Raw genomic sequence first — 6,000 nt, 5'->3', positions numbered from 1 at the left:
CTTCTGCCCTGGGTCCTGAAGTGTGTGAGATTGTATGTGCACACCTTTTAAGAGTGGAGTCTCTATTTCCCATAGCCTTCTGGCTCTCCCAAAAGTATGCCCTGCTGGTCTTTAAAGTCAAACATTCTGGGGGCTCATCTTCTCAGTGCAGAACCCTGAGCTGGGGAAGCTTGATATGGGGCTCAGACCACTTGCTCCTTGGGGAGAACCTCTGCAGTTGCAATGATCCTCCTGTTTATGGGTTGTCCACCTGGGCATATGGATCTTGACCATATTGTGTCTCCACCACTCCTATCTGTCTTGCTGTGGTTCCTTCTTTATATATTTAGTTGTAGAAGAACTTTCTGCTAGTCTTCCTGTCTTTCTCATCAATAGTTGTTCTGTAAATATTTGTAATTTTGGTGTACCTGTGGGAGAAGGTGAGCTCAGGGTCTTCCTACTCTGCCATCTGGCCACTCCCCTGTCAATTTATCTTTTAATAATGAGGGTGAAATAAAACCACTGCCAGGGGCAAAAGGAGAGAATTCTTACCAGCTGATTCTTGATAAAGGAAATACTATAGGATATACTTTAGGAAGAAGTGATCCTATAAGGAAGGTCAGAGATGTAAGAAAAAAGAACAAAGAGAAAGTATATGAGCAAATCTAAGCAAGCATTGATAGACATAACATTTAAATATTAATAATTTTATAATTAAATTATTAAATTATGTTGAAGTAAAAAATATTGTTTTCTGAGGTTAAAAATACAGACTCAAAATGTGTAAAAAATAGCATGTAAGTCAGGAGGGGGTAAATGAAACTTCTAGGGTTCTTGTCTTGCCCAGAAGTAGGTAAAGATATGGATTAATTTTTGACCTTGACAGGTTGTAAAGGCATGCTGTGAATCTGGTTTAACTTATTTGAAGAAAAGAGCTAAAATGGAAATCATTAGAGGGAGAAAATGGAGTGACAAAAAATATTCCAAGCTCTAAAGGAAGACAAAACAGAGAGGAAAGAAAGAATAAGAGGGAGAAATAGAAACATGGTAGATATAAACTATCTACTCCAGTTCAAATACAAAGACTTGATTAACAACATCAAGCTGATTGCCATTTCAAGAGGCACATCTAAAACATGAGGATACAGGAGGGTTGATTATAAAAGGATAGAAAAAGACAGGTCATGTAACACTAATGGAAAATAAGACCTGAATAATTAGGAATAATATCAGACAAACAGACTTGAGGTGAAAAACTTTACCAGAGACAAAATTGTACTTTTGTAATGAAGGTTAGTTATTTCACTGGCAATGTGTGGTACCTGAAACTATAACTGTAAATGTATATGTATCTAATGCTGTGACCTCAAAAACTGAAACAACAAGAGAAATTAGAATCATAGTGGGAGATTTTAAAACATTTTTAATGACAAATTTCTAATATTTGTAAAAGCAGAACTTCCCCATGCCCAACACTTAGCTTCAGTGATTACAAACTCCTGGAAAATTTTCTTTCTTTTATATTCCCACACACTTTCAACTTTGCCTCTGTTCCCTGCCCCAAATTATTCTGAAGCAAATCCAAAACATCATAATACTTCATCTGTGTCCCAGAATGTATCTGAAGAGCCAAGGTATCTCTTTTTAAATAACCATAATAACATTGTGATGATTCTCCAAATGAATGGTAACTATTTAATATCGTCAAATATTGTGCTCCTATTTCTCTGATATTCATAAATTTTTAGAGTTCGTTTGAATCATGTCATCTAAAATTTTAATACTCCTGATATCTGACCCTCACATCTCCTTCCTTGTGTGATTTTCTTAGCAGCATTTGCCATTAACATACTATATATTTTATTTATTACTGTGTTTAACATTTGTCTGCCTAGCAGAAGACTACCTGAAATAAAATTGGTTAGCAATATAATTGTTGAATACAAATAAGATTGGAGTTAGACAAAAAACAAAAAATTATTTTGCTGATACATTATGAGAGGTACCAGATGACATTTGGGCTGGAGACTTGTAATGCCTATAAAGGTCCACTTCTCTCTCTCTTTCATCACCATGGCTGCGGTTGTGTAAAGGATGCATCATCAGGCGCTCCCACCCCCTGACCCCTGCCCAGCACCTGGGTGCCATCCTCCAGACAGGGGATGCAGCACACCTCAAGCCCCACACCGTCCAGTAGCCATGGTATGAGCAGTACCTGCTGGATGTCTTCTTGTTCCCGCTGGCAGTCACCCTAGTCACCTCGTGGCTCTGTGGGCAGCTGCTGGGCCTGGTGGCTGGGTGTCTGTGTGGGACCAGGAAGCTGAAGAAGGCCTGAGGCCAAGTGGAGCCTTGGAGAGGGTGTGCTGGGGAGCCACTGGTTCTTTGAAGGCTTCCCGCAGCACTGTACACCGCTGGCATCCTCCCCGTCACTTTCTCTTGATAGGACACACCTTTCTCCTATTTTCTGCCTCTTTAGGAATCTTTATGAAGAACTCTTGGGTTTCTTTTTAAAAATGTTGTGGTAAAATATACACCACATAAAATTACCATTTAAGGGAGGGGATGAGGAGACAAGGGAGGAGTGGTGAAGAAACAATAGTATAGCCTTGGGGGCAGGGTCCTGATTCCCCCTCAAGAGATATACAGTAAGTCCCCTACATAAGAACCTTCAAGTTTCAGAATTTCAAAGATGTGGACACATGTTCCATCAACATCAGGTGTGGGTGAAATTTAAGCTTGCCCTCCGTCTCCTATTGCTGATGATCCTTCAGCTCTACCATCTCCCACCTCCTCTCCCTCCTCCTGTCAGTAACTCTTCTTGCCTGTTCACTCGATGCCAGTCCCTTATGCCAGCTGTTGTACTGTACTACTGTACTTTTCAAGGCACTATACTGTAAGATTAACAACGTTTTTTTTTATTTTTTGTGTTTGTTTGTTTTTCATGTATTATTTGTGTGAAAAGTATTATAAACCTATTACAGTACAGTTCTAGCTGATTGTGTTAGTTGGGTACCTAGGCAAACTTTGTTGGACTTACAAACAAATTAGACTTATGAATGCGCTCTCGGAATGGAACTAGTTCGTATGTAGGGGACTTACCATGCATAACATTATCTGTGAGCTCCTCTGCAGAGCTAAAACCTCCACCAAATGGAAGACCTGCTGAAGCACTCCTCGTTCCAGAGAAGGTCACAGTTCTCCTGTCATCACCTGACGCCAGATGATCTCTGGATTGAAGGAATGCGGGGCCCCGCACACACCCTGATCCTTATCAGCAACCCCGCCCCTGGACTATAAGACTCTCTCAGGCACCCCCCAACGCCTGGGTCGGGACACACAGTTTTGAGGTCATTAGCTCACTGTGGCCCCCTTTGCCCGGCAAAGCAATAAAGTTATTCTCTTCTACTTCACTCCCCCCACCCCAGATATTGTGGTAAAATATACACCACATAAAATGACCATTTAACCATTGAGTATACAGTTCAGTGGCATTAAGTACATTCACATTGTTGTGCAAATGTCACTACCATCCAATTCCAGGACGTTTTTCATCTTTCCAAACTAAAACTCCACATAGGTTAAAGGATAGCTCCCCATTTCCTATCCCCCTTAACCCCAGCCAAGCTTCTGAGCAACCCATGATCTACTTTTGTGTCTCTGAAACTGAACTTGAGCTTCTGGATTGCCCCTGACCAACGGACACTTCTACTCAGACCAGCCTGCTTCAGCCTCTCTGTCCAGGAGGCTTCTCAGGCTCTTTCCCAATTTCTCCTTCTTTCACTTTTCATAGAACTCACATGAGCTATTTAGCTGATTCTTCCATGTGGGCCTTCTTCTTGCATCTCCTGTTCATCTCACCTCACAACCCAGGAAGCCTGGTCTCCATCCTGCAGGTCAGCAGGGACACCCCTCCCAGGACCCCATCTTTGGTCTCTGCCCGAGTCCCCTCCTGCACAGAGCACCTCCTTTGCTGTCAGTCCTGGAGCCTGCCTTTGGTCCACAGCTGATGCTGCTTGCTTCCCACTTTTCACAGTTGCCTCCTCAAGATCCCCACTCGAATAAACGGGGTCACAGAAACCTAAGTGGAGAAATGGAGCTTACATGTAAGGCTTGGGGCCTCAGGTCCAAGAACCATGGCCGTGCCTAAGCCTCTTGATTTAGGAAACATTCCATCTGCCACCTCATGTAGCAGAGAACATCCCTATGTGTGGTAAACCCTTAAGGATGACATTCAGTTCCTAGTAACAGAAACAAGAAAAAAGAATGGCTTAAATACTCTGGAGTTTGTGGTTGTTTTTTCTTCCCTGGACACAACCTGGAGACTGGACGTGGAAGGCTGGTGTGATGACTCATCCTGCTGTCTACAGCTTTTTTCTTTTTTTTTTGGACTTTTGACCTCCTGTCTTATACTATTGTCCAAGTTGCCTCTCGGGTTTGTTGCTCTCATGAAATATTTTACCTTCAATTATCATGTCCAACTATTTGCTTTTGCATTCTGAAATGGAATTAAATTCTTCCTTAAAAGTTCTAGTGTATGGTATCTAGTAGATTAAAACATGGTGAAGAAAATATTAGAAACAAGGGATGGCCCTGGAAACTGCAATTCTGGATTGCTTAATTCTGGGTTGTGAAACACGTCTTGAAATAATTCAAATGAAAACATGAAACAGTTACTACAAATGCTCCCTGCAGAAATAGGAAAATGCCCACACCTGCCAGTGATGAGATGGGATTTGCCGGTTGTATGGACAGCTGGGTGCCTGGTCTCCACCCATTTCTGTGAGTTCTCATGCTGCAAGTGTGTCCCACACAGTCAGGAGCATGTCACATGCAGAAGTGTGTATGTGTGTGTGTGTGTGTGTGTGTGTGTATGTGAGCTAAGGTTTTATTTCCACAATTCTTATAAAATCTATTAAACTGGTCTTTGGCATAAGTTCCTTGAGGGACAGATATGCAGTCCTCTCTGTGTTGTCATTGGAATGAATGGCCAGAATTGTATTCCACTCATAAGCAACACAGGGGCCTAGGGATGAGGCTCCCTGGCTTGTAACTCCCTCTCTCCTGCCCTCACTACAAAATCCTTCCTGATCTCTGGTAACTCAGTGAGGCCAACTCTTTCTGGTGCTTTCTAGGCTCTGCCCCACTCCATGAAATCTGATCAATAGCAGCCAATGAGCCAGAAGGATGCCTCCAGTTTGTTTCCGCCAAGCATCCTACACAGGGCTGGCTGCCAGCATGGCCTTGATGACCTGGAAATCTGATCTCATCACTCCGTGATTAAAATCCTTTGTTGGCTACCACTGCAGGGAATACAAGGCCTCTGTGATCTCTCTCTGGCTACCACAGCAGGCACGTCTCGAAAATTCTGAAATAGACCCCCAAATATGTTCAGTTGATTTTTAACAAAGGTGCAAAGACAGTTCAATGGAAAAAGAAAAAGCTTTTCAGCAAACTGTACTGGAACAATTGCACTGGGTTGGCCAAAAAGTTCGTAGTTACCACAACACACCTACTAGAATGGCTAAAATTTAAAAGGCTGACAATACCAATAGTTGGCAAGGACATAGAGCTACTGGAATCCATACGTTCCACTGCTGATGGGAACATAAAATGGTACAGCCACTTAGGAAAATTGCCATACAGTTTCCCCAAAACAGTTAAGCATCTATGTGCCAAATGACTAAGCCATTCCAATTCTAGGTATTTACTCAAGTTAAATGAAAATATGTATCCACCTGAAAACTCGTGCACAGATATTCATAGCAGCTTTATTTGTAACAGCCTTAGCCTAAGAAAAAACGAAATGCCCATAAACAGGTGAATGGATAAACAAGTTGTGGTATATCCATAAAAAGGAATATTGCTCAGCAGTAAAAAGGAACATGCTATTGATGTACTCAACTATATACATGGATCTCAAAATGATCTTGCTGAGCGAAAGAAGCCAGACTCAAAGAAGTGCCTCCTGCATGATTCACTTATATAAAATTCAAGAAAATGTAAACTAATCTCTACTGACAA

The sequence above is a fragment of the Mesoplodon densirostris genome, chromosome 3 (assembly GCF_025265405.1).
Source record: "Mesoplodon densirostris isolate mMesDen1 chromosome 3, mMesDen1 primary haplotype, whole genome shotgun sequence".
NCBI lineage: Eukaryota > Metazoa > Chordata > Mammalia > Artiodactyla > Ziphiidae > Mesoplodon > Mesoplodon densirostris.
Note: the sequence above shows the minus strand (reverse complement) of the source record.